Source organism: Peromyscus leucopus, chromosome X (assembly GCF_004664715.2).
Source record: "Peromyscus leucopus breed LL Stock chromosome X, UCI_PerLeu_2.1, whole genome shotgun sequence".
Lineage (NCBI taxonomy): Eukaryota > Metazoa > Chordata > Mammalia > Rodentia > Cricetidae > Peromyscus > Peromyscus leucopus.
The window spans coordinates 135,727,173-135,742,111 of NC_051083.1; the positions used below are offsets into that span (position 1 = coordinate 135,727,173).

A 14,939-nucleotide genomic window follows, 5' to 3' on the forward strand; every position below is an offset into this window, starting at 1 on the left:
GGTCACTAATAGCTGGTTCCTCCCTCTTCTCACTCTGGACCCAGGGCCCTCAAGACTGGCACAGACAGACAGTGATGCCAGGGATCTCCCCACACTGTGAAAGGTCACGAAGGGGACCCAGTTTGGTGAGTTGAGGGAGGAAGGCCATAGCCCTCAAGACATGATCCTGTGCTTGCAGCTCCTTTACCTTCCTTTGGCACCACATTTCCTGACTTTCTCCACCTGGTATATCATGACACCCCCAAGCATCCACTTGTTTATGGAGAATGTGGGTGACAAAGAAGAGCAACTGGAAAGTGGCCAGATCTGATGCCTACAGCCCAGAGTTGCTCTTCAGAGAAGCTGGGGCTGATTTCACTTTTAGTCCCCCTATTCTAGACAGTGGAAGTCATGGGGTGTGCTGGGGGCTCTGAAGTGCACCCAGTCCCTAAGGAACCAGCTGCTGATTCCAAGCACATCCAAGTTCCAGGATAGCAGATTGGATTCTCTAGCAGAGCCAATGACACTGTGCTGGGGGGTAGGGGGAGCTCTTACCTGGAGCCACCTCTGTTGGAATAGAAAGAAAGGGTATGCGGAGGCAGTGTAGTGTGTGAGCAAAGGTGTGAACAGGAGTGTGAGGGAAAAGTGAGTGAGCATTAGTGTGGAAAGTAACTAAGTACCCATATGTGAATACGTGTGTGTGTGTGTGTGTGTGTGTGTGTGTGTGTGTGTGTGAGAGAGAGAGAGAGAGAGAGAGAGAGAGAGAGAGAGAGAGAGAGAGAGAGAGGACAGTATGTGACTTTGTGAATCAATAAGCATGTGTGGATGAATGTATGCAGACTAGCTTATACAAGTGTGAGAGAATATGTGTAAATGACCTTCTGTGAGTGTGAGTGAGAATATGTGATGCATGTGTATAAGAATGTAGGTAGGTATGGGTGAATATGTGAGTGGTGCTTAATGAGTGTGAGTATGGGGTGTGAGTGAGCATGTGTGTGAGTTGGATGAGCATGAGGGTGTGTGGGTGAACATGTGAAAATATGTGTTGGATGAATGTGGAGTGGAGTGAGCTTACAAATATTCATGTTGGGTGATTGTAGTGTGGGTGAGCACTTGAATGTACATGTCAGGTGAGTGTGGGCTGAGGGTGAGCACATGAGTGTGCATGTTGGTGAATGTGGTTGGAATTAATATGAGAGTATGCAATTGACTGAATGTGGGATGGGCATGAGTATATTAGTGTACATGTTGGGTGGCTATAAATGAGTGTGTATGTTGAGTGAATGTGCGTAGATGTGAATGAGTGAGTGTATATGGTGGGTGACTGTGGGGTGGGAGCAAGCACCTAGGTATACATGTTGGGTGAGTGTAGGTTGTAGGTAAGCATATGAATGTGCATGTTGGTGAATGTGAGTATGTTGGTTGAATGTGGGTTGGGATGAGCACATGAGTGTGCATTTTGGCAAATGTGAGTGAGTGTGAATGAGTGAGTGTGTATGTTGGGTGAGTGTGTGAGTAAGCACATGAATGAGCATATTGGGTGTGAGTGTAGATGAGCAAGTGAGTGTGAATATTGGGTTTGGGGTAGCTGTGAATATGAGTGCTCATATTGGGTGAGTGTGGAGTGGCTGTGTGAGTATGCATGCTGGTGTGAAGTGAGTGTGAATGTATGAGTGCTCATGTTGTGTGAATGTGGGGTAACTGTATGAGTGTGTATGTGAGTGTGCAAGTAGTCTGCCTGTACTGAGAAGTGCAAGTATTGACCCTGACTTTCTAGGACACCAGATCTCATGGGCTTTTCCACAGAACTAGTTGCTTCCTAGAGGAGGGGCTGGCTATAGGGGTGTGACCTTCTCTGGCCCAACATGAGACCACAGCAGTGCCTTCCTGTACTTCAGATAGGTGTTTTACATGGTGGCAGCGCCCCAAAAACTGCTTTCTCTGAACTCCGTAACCATTTTATGTCATCCCCAGTTAATGGTTCCCCCATATCCCTTATCCCAACAATCTGAGTAGTCACTGTCTGCCACCCACTCCCTTTCAGTAGACACCATTGTATCCCCATCACCCATCCCAGACTGGTGCATAGGCTCCCTTGGTGCCCTGTGTGTTCAGCCTTTTCCCTCTCTGTCTCCAGGAGCTCCAACAAGTTAAGTGACCCCAAGGTTTAGCCCATAGCCTTCTCCTCAGCCCCTAACCCTGTTCACAGACCAAAGCAAGGTAGGATCTGGGGTCAGTTTCTGCTGTCCAAACAGCTGGAAAGCTCAGTGCTACAAAGACTAGTAGCAAGTGCAGCTCCCCTCTGGAAGTCCAAGGGCACACAAGGGTGGCTGCCCTCATTGGTGTGCATGTGTTTTGGCGGGTGCATGTGGGTGTCTTCTCTAGAGTATCCCCTGTATCTGCCTGTGGGTGTTCACTTGTGTGCAGCATAGCCCACTTTGTCCTGGAAAATGGTGTTCACTTGATAACCTTTAAGGGTCATAGAGTGAAAGTCTGTTATAAGCTCCAGTTTCCCTCTGGGAAAATGTGTTTGAATGCCTGCACTCCCATCGCTTACCAGGCAGTTTCAGACAACCACCAACCACAGGAGCCCACCAAGAGCCCAGAGACCCCAAGCTACAAATCAGCTCCAAACCCCAAGGGTAGAGAGGGTCTTGAGAGGTATGACAACCTGCTGCCCCAGTCACATGAGGGGGCTTTCTGCACCAGCATCTTCTCAGGCCCCACTCTCTAACCACGCCCACCACTATTCTGCCAGTGTCCTTGGAGGGCTATGCCAGGCTAGGAAGTGCTGGCATTCCCTAGCATCCTGGGAACAGAAGGGCGCACACCGGGCGCAAGGCTCAGGAGCACCTTGTCCCCAGAGCCTGTTCACCAGTGCACTGCCCCTCCATCCGCTCCTCCTCCTCTTCCTCCTCCTCCTCCTCCTCCTCCTCCTCCTCCTCTCCTCCTCCTCCTCTCCTCCTCCGCTGCCGCCGCCGCCGCCGCCGCTGCCACCACCACCACCGCCACTGCCACCACCACCGCCACCACCACCGGCTCCCTCCCTCCCCCACCCCTTCCTCCCTCCCTCCGCGCTTAGAGCTGCGGCTGGAGTCGAGCGCGCAGCGTCGCCCGCCGCCGCTGGTGCGGAGCGTGGGGAGCATTGGGACACAGCCCTCGCCTGCCGCGGAGGGTCCTGCTCCGCACTGCTGGTCAGGCCGCCGGGTGCCCGGGCCTCTCCGTCCTTGGAGCGGATCGTTGCCCTCCGGGCGCCCTCCCGCAGCAACAGCAACAGCCAGAGCAGAGGCCGCGGTGGCGGCTGTGCCCATGCCGGGGTAAGTGGTGCCCAGGCGCACAGGCGGGAGCAGAAGGGGTGGGCGCGCTAGCAGGCGGGGGCGAGAGGGCGGCCCAGCAGGTGGCGCGGCGGCAGGTGGGGGTACGCAGGATCCCGCCCAAGGCACCTGCTCCCTAAGGGCCGGGCCTGCGTGTCCTTGCGGCAACAGGGGTGCGTGTCACCCCGAGCCTCAGAGCTGGTGGGGAGCACCCCGCACCCGCACCCGCACCTTGCAACCCGCATCCCGTGCGCACGCGCATCTGTGTCTAGGGAACAAGGCCGCTGGGGACTGTGGGCTGGGGCTCCAAGCAGGCATAGCCAGGGGTGCCAGGCCTGGGCCAAGAGTCTAGCCCCTGCGCACACACCTTCTCAGGGCTTCAAGGCAACCCCTCCCCCGCCTCCTCGTTCTGTGTCATCCTCCCCCTCACATGTTCCTACACTGTTCCCTGCACGCCCACATAGCTGCCCAGCTGACCCTGCCGCTGGCATGGACAGTGCCACGGGCAAGTGAAGTGGCAGAGCCACACTTGAACAAGTCCTTCATCTCTGCCAACAGCTCCTCTCCTCACCTGTGTGACCTTGGCCAGAGGGTTTCTGTGATGGGGAGCCTCAGTGTTCTTGGGACTGAAGGCTCCAGCTCTGCTATTCTGGGATGTGGAGCCACTGGCAACATCTCTGGAGCCCAGGAAGACCGGCTCCTCTCTCTATGACCCGCTCTCCCTACCCTGTGAGCCACTATGGGGTTAGTGACTCAGCCAACAGGGGAGAGGCAGAAGGCAGGGTCAGGGCTCAGGGTCCTGGTGCCTCACCTAGGCAGAACAGACAGGCAGGAACTCCTAGACTGGGAGCTCTGGCACACCTCTGTCATTCTCCTGCTGCAAGGTAGGCAGGGCCAGGATCTCCCACTCCTCACTGAATGTTTGCCACTCCAAGGCCAGACCCCAAATAAGGCTACTACTTCTTTCACATTCACAGATGGGGCCTTGGGTTTCTGACCTAAAGTGGGTGCTCCATGATCAAGTCCCCACCCCAGTCTCTCCTAGCTTCTCTACAAGGAGTTAGGCACCAGCCTAGCAGATGCCACCTACATATACAACACCACCCATAGTTCTGGGCTCTGGATCTCTGCCCTTGCCCCTCCTAGTGTGTGACCATTTAAGCAAAAGGTTTGATTCCTAATCACCATGACTTCCCAGGTGCCTGGCATAGGTTTGACAAAGTGGACACTTGGTTTTTGTGTGGCACATTCATGACCTTGATTCTGCTGGATCTGCAGACTCACTAACAAGATGCAAAGTCTTGACCTCTGTCCCCATTTCACAGAGAGGATCATTGAGGCTCCAGAAGGGTAGAGACTTGGCAGTACACTGAGGGCATAGATGGAGGTCCCTTTGTTTTGTTTGAGCAGATAACTGGGGATGCTCCTGTATATCTATGGGGCGTGTGTGTATGAATAATGCCATATCATCCCCCTTCCTGAGCTCTTCCTGCATCCACACATGGTTCTAAGCAGGCTCCTGGACCCCCTGGTGGAGCCTTCCATCAACCATATTCATAAACTGATGTGTTTACACCCACCACCACCACCCTTCATAGACAAGGAAAATAAGGCTTCCTGGCTTGGAAAGGGGAGCCTGGAGGAGTAGTCTGAGAGTCTGCCAAGTTCCATTGGGGCCCAGATTAGGCCTAGCAGAGGAGCCAAGGGTGAAGCTGACCCCTCAAGTCTTCACCAGAACAGCTAGCTTGTCAGTCAGAAGGAACTGGGCACTTGTGGTCCTGGGGCATCGATTGCCTGCCACTAGCCTCGAGGCGGGAGAGGGCCAAGGGCACAGGCAGTCTTGATCAGCTCCATCTGGTCCAATCCCAGCCCTGCCAGGTGGTTTGAGGGGAGGGCAGCCATGCTCTGGCACAGAGGAGGTGAGGAAGGCAGATGGGAGCAGGGCGGTTGTGGGAGGGGGTTCTGCACAAAGCCAGAAGGAGAGCCAGTCCTCAGGGAAGGGAGCCCCCAAGGCTGGGAGTATGCTGGAAGAATGCCAGCCTCAGCAGAGGGAATGCCACTATGAACCCCTGGGGGCAACCAGGGGCACCAACAGCCTATGGCAGACACCTATCTTTGTCCCTAATGACAGGAGCTCTAGGGTATGGTGCCAGCTTTATGCCTGATGTTTTCTGTGACCTTGGCTGAGTCCCTTTCCTTATCTAAATCTGTGGAGCAGGATACACCTTGCAGGTCCTGCACTGACATTTCAGGATTCCTAGCTGGAGATGCTAGGTTGAAACATTCGAGAGAGCAGAAGAGCTGAAAAGTTAGCCAGTGAATGAAACTAGTCAGTGAGCAGGAGAGGTCAGTCTGTGGATCACTGCACAGTATTCCAATCTGGCCCAGCCAGCCAGAGAGGTATCCAAAGGGGGCTTTAATGAGCTAGCAAAGCCCCTCTGAGCATGGCTGCTATGAAATGAACTTATCTGGATTCTTGGAACTAATGCAGCCAGGTCCAGCTTCCTCCAGCCATTTGCCCTGATCCCTTCCACCTCTCAGAGCAAGTTGGTGTACTGTATATAACCCTTCTGATTTTATACTGGTGGAGCCTGTGATTCAGAAATGGTTACTGTCTCCATCCTAGGTTACTAGCAAATCAAATAGCAATAATGATAACACTAACAATGGGAGTCACCTTGTGCCAGATACTGTCCCGAGTACTCCACAGACATCCTTTGTCCTGCCCTTCATTGAAATAATAACTGAATAAAGCAAGTGCTGTTATCTATAGTTGACAGTTTATCAGACTGAGGCCCAGAGAAGTTAGGTAACTTGCTCAAGGTCACACAGTCAGAGGATGGCAAAACCACCTGTTATGATGTCTCCAAAAGTTTCTTCCATTGTCTCTAGAAGTATGTATTGAACTTTACTGAGGAGAGCACTGAGTATTTGAGCTGACTGTCTGGGGAACACTTCTGGGGTAGAGCTAAAGATTCTTATGAACATTCTGCAGCTCAGAAGCTGAGATATTGGTGTCCCCACCCATGTACCCACTGAGAAAAAAAGGATAAAAGGTGATTTCTACCTATCCAAAGCACATGGAGAATGGTTTACTTTCAATAAATTATCTATGTGATGGCTTCAGGGACACCCATGAAGAAGAGCAGATAATGAATGGAGACCTGGACTGTGGCACCAAAGCCCCCCTGAAGACCCTTCAGTGCCATCTCTGACTTCAGAGTGAGCCCTAGCTGTACCCCAGGCTGGCCATGGGAAATGAAGACCTGCAATGTACAGATGGTTCCTCCTTGTCCCCTATCATTTCCCAGCTCCTCACTGTAGCCCTCCTCCCTGGCCTGATTGGGCCAATGTAAGCCAGGCCAACAGTGCCCAGCTGGATAGTCCTCCCCTGCTGGGGTACCTTCTGTTGGGTGGACAGTACTGGCAGCAGGCCTGGGAGAAGCCTGGGGAGAAAGGTCTGAGACACACATCACCAGAACAGAGAGAAGGAGGTTCTCAAATGTAGAGGAATTTGGGCACCTGAGACTGTGCCAAGGTTGGGAGGGGAACAAGTCCAAGGTCACATGGCTGAGTAGATGGCAAAACTGAACTAGAGCTACATGGTTCAAGCAGACTTCTTGAGGCTAGGAAGTAGACTCTCTTGGAGACCAAAACATTTCCAGAGACTTGTGCCCAAACCAAAGGTGTCTAAATGGGAGATACTGTCATTTACCTCAAACTTTGCTTTTTCTTTTTAAATATTTATTTCTTTTATTTTATGTGTATGTGTGTGTGCCTGAGTGTATATATGTGCATCATGTGAGTGCATACCATGTACATGCAGGAGCCCGTAGAGATCAGAAGGGACATCAGATCCCCCAAAACTATAGTTACAGACAGTTGCAAACCACATGTGGGTGCTGGGAACAAAACTGGGTCCCCTGCAAGAGCAGTAAGTGCTCCTAAGCACTGAGCCATCTAAGTCTGAAGTGTGCCAAAGGGATATAGAACCCACTGTTCTTGGTTCTCCCAGGAAATGGACAACCATTCCTTCAAATGAATTCTTTCATGAGCCACAGTCTTGAGACACTTTCTAAACCAACACTGATGTGCCAGTTATTAGCCACAAGTGGCAATTTAATTAAAGTAAAATTACAAGTCCCCATCTTTGGTTTCACTGAACGTGTTACAAGTACTTAGTAGCCATGTATGGCTGCTGGCTTCCCTATCAGATGAGGAATATAAATGTTCCCATTGCTGTCCAAAGGTACCATCTCAGTTTGTATGCAGAACTAAGTCCTGACATGGGTCCTGAAGCCATCTGTATGGCACTTCCCTGTGGCATTCAAGATACTAGTAGCCCAACTATGGCTCAGGCTTTCCCAGAAAACCTACCAGAAATGAAGCCCTGGGGGAGTTCTGGGCACTGATGAACATTTGAGGAAGTGTTCTTTGATTAGCTAGGCTCTGATCAGAGGGCTTAACAACTGAAGGCACAAGGTGCCAGGATGAATGTATTCTATTGTTGAGATGTGTCCAGCCATGCTAGAGGCCACATCTTATTGGTGTGATGGCCCTTGGGGGACTCTGTTCCATAATCATTCAACCATATTTGTGGTGACCCTTGTGCCCTGTGTCTGCTTCTGTGAGAGCAGTGAGGAAAGCAAATGTGTTTCCCACCCTCACATAGCAAATGTGCTTCACTGTGTTCATCAAAGAATATACTGCCACCAAAGCACCCAGCTGGCTGGATCCAGCAGCTTGGGTGGAGGCTGTGAGGCCAGGCTGCATCTCTCAGAGCTCAGCCCCCAGCTTCACCCCTGCCCTGCCCATCCTGGCTAAGCAACTCAGACTAAGCTAGACAGCCTGAGTTCCAGCTTCTCAGGAGCCACATGGAGCTGGTGCTTGCTAGATTGGTCATAGAAACTAGAGACTATCTAGTCATTCCAACATGCTCAGCAAGGTGGAAAGTCCCTACACAGATCCTGAGCCACTCTCTTTTGATTCCCTGAAAGGGAGTAATGGAAGCAGATGTGGACACTCCAGATCAGCTCATTTATGCCTTGAAGAGTTCATTAGGGCCAGAGTGATGCTTCATAAGAACCAGTTCAGATCTATCTGGGAGGGGTGGAATAATTATGCCAAGCATCCTGCTGACTCCAGGGGCCCTTACACACCCAACTTGGAGTCAGCCCCAAATCCTAACACTACAAGATCCTGATAGTCCTCATTAGTCTCCAACATGTACTCAGGGCACCCTTGTATTTGGTAGCTAGGAGGAGGAGTCAGGACTGGGAAGCCACAGCTCAGCGGCCCAGGAGGCTCTGTATAAAGGGGTAAGGTGTTGTCCGGGTTTTTTTTTTTTTTTAAATAACATTTATGTAGTCAAAAGATTTCCTATGTCCCGCCAGGGCCACAGTCGTGACAAATACATACTTACATAGAGGAATATAATAATGGAAGATACTTAAAGGAAAGATGGGGATAGGGTGTAACTCAGCACCTAAAGAGAAAGGCAAAGGCAGAGGAGATGCCATCCCACCATCCAGGAAACACACAGGTAAATCCATGGAATATGTGGTGATATCTAGATTAATAGAAATGAGCTGAGTTTAGTTATAAGAGCTAGCTAACAAGAAGCTTGAGCCATAGGCCATAGCCATACAGTTCATAATTAATATAAGCCTCTATGTGTTTATTTGGGTCTGAGCAGCTGCAGGACTGGGCAGGATACAGGAAAACTTCCAGCTACATTTACGTTCCTCCTATTTAAAAAAAACTAATGCTTGCCGGGTGGTGGTGGCTCACACCTTTGATCCCAGCACTCGGAAGGCAGAGTCAGGCAGATCTCTGTGAGTCTGAGGCTAGCCTGGTCTATAGATCGAGATCCAGGATAGATACCAAAACTACACAGAGAAGCCCTATCTCAAAAAAAAAAAACTAATGTTTTATAGACATACTCTTTTTTGACTATTAGAAAAATAAAACACAAAACAGTCTAAGATGTAGGAAGCTCCTCTTCACTTCATCCTATTACCAAAGTGCAAGCCAGTTTTCCATTCTATTGGACTTATTTCTGCTCTCTTTTCTTTGCATAAACTATTTATTTTCACATTACTGTAATTAAACCATGAGCTCAATTGTGTGATCTATTTTTTACTTCACATAAGTATTTCTTATTAATATAATCCCTTCCTAAATTAACTTTTTTCCAAAATGGACATAGTTTACTTTGTTAAGGTACTTACCACAAAAAAAAAGTCAAGTTGAACTGTACCACAAAGAAACTGCAAATGATCATTCACGTATTTGACAGTTATTTACCAGGCACACTGATGTATCTGGGCGGTCCTCAGTAATTAAAATTTTTAATGGCTAAATAGTATTCTCTCAAGAGATTGTAATTCACTTAATTATTTGGCTATTTTTGGAAATCTAGGCAGCTGGATTTGTTTCACTCTTTTGCATGAGACTCTACTGAGCATCTTGGGACAGAACACTCACTCTGTCCTGAGGAGAGAGAGGACCCAGACAACAGTGCAGCCTGCCAAGTGGCTCTCCAGAAGGGCTTCTGAATGTGCCAGAAGGGCTTACTCGCTGCAGCCTTGCCAGCTTTAGGTATTCCAGTCAAACAAGCTGCCATAGGTATCTAGGTCAGAAAACATCTACTTTGTTTTGTCTTCAATTAATTGCCATTGAGGGTGAACATTTCTACAAGTTTCTCAATTGGATCTATTTTGTTTTTAGTAAAATATCTGGTCTTAACTTTATTTGCTGAGTTTTTCAATGTTTTTCCTGTGTATTTGAAATGAGAATTAATTTATACAAGGGAAATAATGGTGTGATATATTTGCTGCAAAACATTTTAACCTCTTGATTCTTCACCTTTTGATTTATTTCAACTCATATGATATACACTTTTCTGATGTCTCATGTGGATTCTAGACTTACAGAACTCTTCTATTTAGTTAACATTTTTTAATTTATATATCTGTGCCTGGTGCCGAAAGAAGCAATAAATGGTATCAAATGCCCTGGAACTGGAGTTGTGGTTGTGAGCATCCATGTGAGTGCTGGGAACCGAACCCAGATCCTCTGTAGGAGCAGCAAAGAGCAGCCAGTGCTTTTAACCACTGAGCCATCTCTCCAGCCCCATTACATGATCTCTTTACAAAATTCTAAGAACTATCTAGGTTTGTTCTCCCTCCTCTTTTGTAGTTATGTTTCTTTTCTTTGTTTGTTTTTTGTTTTTTGTTTTTTCGAGACAGAGTTTCTCTGTGTTGTTTTGGTGCCTGTCCTGAAACTCGCTCTGTAGACCAGGCTGGCCTCGAACTCACAAAGATCCACCTGGCTCTGCCTCCCGAGTGCTGGGGTTAAAGGCGCATGCCACCACCACCCAGCTTGTAGTTATGTTTCTTAAGGTGTTTAATTTTTTTCTTTCTTTCTATACTAGGGATTGATGCCAGGGCCTTGGGCATGCTCCCACTGAGCTACACCCACATCCTTCCTTATTCTTTTTAATTTATATTTTTAATTTATTGCCCAAGCTGGCCTTGAACTTGCAGTCCCTTTGGCCTCAGCCTTTGCAATAGCTGGAATTACAACTATGTGGTCCCACAGCTGGTAAAATATTTAAGTCTCTAATCCAGGGTCAGCATCTTCTTTGGTAAACTGTCAGATGGTAAATATTTTCCACTTTGCAGAGTGCATGGTCTCTATCCCAGCTACCATGCTCTTTATGGAAACACAAATATAGACACAGACCATATGAAAATGAATGGGTACAACAATGTGCTAATAAAACTTTATTCACAAGCACATTTTGCTGGATTTGGCCCTTGAGCTGTAGTTACTGAACCTCATTTAATTAAAAAGAAATTCATTTTTACGACTATGAGATGAGAAAGCATTGTGTCCCCTCAGCCAGGTTGCTAGCCCCATTCCTTTATCAAGTCCCTTGTTTCTTGGAGAATTTATACTGGATCTTTCATCTTTCCCTCAAAATACCCCCCATTGACATGCCCGCTGGTATCATTAGAGTTCCTGGACAGCAAAATTACAAACAGAGCTTCCAGACAAAACAAACAGGAAAGGACGGAGGGAATCAAGGAAAAGGAGAGATGGAGAAGGCTCTGTGGCTATTCCATTCCAGCTGATGAATGTTGGCCACTGGCCTCTTTGTTTCTCTGAATAAAAAGTATTTGAGAATGAGCATTCCCATTTTCCCTTTGTGAACTCACTTTGGAACTTTGTTAGTCCCTGGACTATCCCAGAACTCAGAATTATTTGCACTCTGGTGTTTTGACATGAGCCAGACCCAGGTTATGTGTTGAGATTGGTTTGATACTGCTGATCCAAAGTTTGCACGGATGGATAGCCAGGGCCATGATGGTGGCATGGGAAATGACAGAGAAGGGAAAGGTTCTTGCTCCAGCTTAGGCCAGCACTGCTGAAACCATTTGATGTTTTCAGAGCACTGTTCTGTTTCCATGGCAGAGCTAGGGTTCTATGTCACATCTCAGGCCTCAAGCTGGCTGGCTGTTCAGGCACAAGGGTCCTTTCCTATCCCCATGGGATTCATTTCTCCCAGTAGATATGGGACCAGACACACTACATCTTGGCTTGGAGCCACAAGTCTGGAAGGGATGACTGTGGCCTAGGAACAGCTGGTCCAGGGTTCTCCATTCCTGGGGACTTCCAGGAGGGAGGCTGCCACTAGGAATGGGAACCTAGTGCAGAAAACAATGGAAGGGGGGCATATATGGCACCTGGACAGAACAACTCTGTCCTCAGCACTTGTCTCACACAATCTAGTCTCCCTTGTGACCCATGACTCACTGGCCCCCAGCTCAATGAACATTGGCTGGACCTTTGTTTGGAAAAGGCCCTACCTATCCTGGGGAGAAAAGCAAGAATAGCCACCATATTCTATTCTTTGGGTCCAAGGAGGAGACAGGGCTGCCCTGGGGGTGGCTACTTAGAATCTTTGGACTGATGGTCCATGGGAGGTCCATTGGGCTGTCTGAGCATGTGAGTCTAGGCATGGTCAGAACTCTTGAGCTACTGGCTGTCTCCTGTGTTCCCTGATACCCTTCTATAGAGGAAGCAGAACCATAACACCATTGGGATCACCTTAGGGGAGGAGTGGGAGAAACTCTACATGTCTACCTCCCAGGGAGAAGCCTTGCCTCACTACCTATCACTGCCTTTCCCAGCTCTCAGACTCACAAGGCATGATCATCTACAGGGCAAGTGGGAGAACCTAGAGGAGGGCCTGGTTTGGGTCCCTGATGGCCTCTGTGGCCTGCTGAGGGAGTGCACTTAGACCCCTGACTTAGTGTTCATGTGCCCTGATGTGAAGGGGCCTCTTCAGGACCCAGCCCCTCCCAGGCCACCCCATGGACACTGCATGACCTTTGTGGTACAAAGCTCAGTCCATGTGATCCCAGTGGCAGCCAGGCCCTGGGGGACCTTCAGGTCCTGCCATCACAGCCATTTGGGGTTCGTAAGGATGCTGGAGCTGTGCCTAGCAGCATTTCAGGTGACCCTCCCTGAGATGTAATTTTTGAGGTGTCCTTTCTTGGAGCCACCATGGATCACTAGCCTCTTCTTCCTTTGTTACTGCATTTGACAACAGGCAGCAGTTTTGGACAACCTGGGGAAGGGATACTGAGACCTGAGTGTGCTGAGCCTTTGCCTCTGGGTCCGAGAGGTAGCGGTAACAATTGATTCCCATCTCTAGTCTTTTCTATCCCCAGTACCCTTGCCCTCTTCTCTGCTAAGAATACCATGGTCAAGAATTTTTCAAAGGGAAGAAAAGTAGGTTTGAGACCCCTGTGGCCTCAGAACTCCACACAGTGAAAAGCCCATTTCTTTACAGCTCCTTTTCCACATGGGATTGGTCCTTTGGGTGAGTAAGCTAAGTAACAAAAGTGGCCTAAAGTGACTACTTTATGAGCATTTGGGACCCCTACACCTCCAACTGCTGACCTTGACAGCAGTGAATTCCTCATAGCCCTGCTTCTGCCTGTTGGCCAAGGACTTTAACCTGCTTCCAGAAGCAACACACACACACACACACACACACACACACACACACACACACACACACGTCCTCGTAGTCTTCTTATCTAGTCCCTGCTTTTCCAATGGCTTCCAGCTGTCTATAATTTCCTTAATTACCTGTTTAGACCTTGGCTGTTTCTGGTTGTTAGGATGACTCTGGGATTGGACTGGTACCACAGTAGCCAGAAGAGCTGGGAGACTTGGGTGTCCTTCCTTCCAGCAGGAAGTTTTCTGGATATGAAGGGCTGGAGGATTAGAACCTGCTGCCTCCTGGGTAGGAGGCTTTCACAGAGGCTAGCCATGGTTGCTTTTGGTCTCCTTGCCTCTCTAGAGACCACAGGGTGGCCCAGCTGTCTGTGCTTCAGGGCAGGAGGGAAGTGAGGGCCTGCGTGTGCAAGAAGCGTGTGGGGGCGGGGCGCGGGCCTGACTTGGCTCCTGCTGCAATGCAGCTCTCTGGCCGCGCAGCTCGCTGTAATTGGATAATTAGTGTCATTATGCTTCCTGCCCATCGGCTTCTCCAGCTCTCTCCTTTTTCAGCTTCTGCCTTCTCTGGCAGAAAACAAATGACTGTCCCCTTTCTCCATGTAGAGTCATGACCCCAGTAACCATACTGCATGGCCCCAGCCAGAAGGGAGTTTCTAACTTCCCTTTGTAACTCAGGGCCATGCAGCACTGTAAGAACCACTTGTGTGGGCATGTTGACTCATCCCACAAAAATATTCTAGGGACCCCAGAGCCATGTGGGATCCAAACAGGCCTAGGTATGGCCCCTAAAATGGAAAACATCCTGGGAGGCCCCAGCCTGAGGCAAAGCGAAATGTTCTGGCTTCAGCAGTGGAGCCTGGTCCTGACCTTTGAACTCTGGGGTCTGGCTGATATCAGCTTCAGGATAGACAAAGGTAAAAGGTTTGGGAAAGACATGTGAAGCAAAACTGACAGACTGAACAAAGAGCCTTGCCCTGCTTTATTTTCCCTGGCCCAATGGTCAGGGGAAGCCTCCAGAGAAACAGATCAAGCCCCATGAAGAACTGCACTGGATGCATACCAAATCGGCAAGGAAAAATGAAGTCCTGTTTCCAGATAGGCTGTATGATTCTGCAGCCAGTCCTTGAGCTGCACAAGGACACAAGCTATCCAGCCACTTTATTAACTCTTTGAATTGGTTCTAATCAGGTGTCCATTGCTTTCTTGGATGTTCTGGGCAGTCACTTAGCAGAAGAGCCATACAGAATCTGAAGCTAGATTACCCAAGTTTACATCAGCCTCTACTCCTTGCTGGAAATATGACCCTGAATAAGCACCTCAATCTCTATTCCTTAGATGCCACAATAGGCATCCTCATCCCTTGACATAGAGCATCACTGTGCAGAGCAATCATAATCATTCACACAATGCACAGTACTCAACACGGCCCACTGGCTTGGCTTGCACATGACAGGACTGACCTTTTCTCTTTCTTATGGTCCTGTCTTCTCTCTCTGCTTTGACTAGAACATCTAGGACAGTGTCAAATAATACAGGTGAGAGGGAGCCAGGCTACAGATGATCACATGCTACAGGGAACCCATGAAAGTGTGAGATTTGGCAGATCCTGGAAAG

The 14,939-nt window shown here is 49.1% G+C and overlaps 1 protein-coding gene across 6 annotated transcripts in view; it reads left to right on the plus strand.

The window, feature by feature from the left end:
• Positions 1 to 3,059: 3,059 nt before the first annotated feature.
• The window catches only part of Atp2b3 (ATPase plasma membrane Ca2+ transporting 3), a 73,881-nt gene continuing 62,001 nt past the window's right edge, over positions 3,060 to 14,939 (plus strand). For 5 of the 6 annotated variants that reach the window (XM_037199328.1, XM_028888587.2, XM_028888589.2 and 2 more), the window contains exon 1: positions 3,214 to 3,296. The gene's annotated coding sequence lies outside the window, so the exon portion shown is untranslated. Of the gene's footprint in view, positions 3,297 to 14,939 lie in introns of all 6 variants that reach the window. The other variant, XM_037199330.1, reaches the window with a different exon arrangement.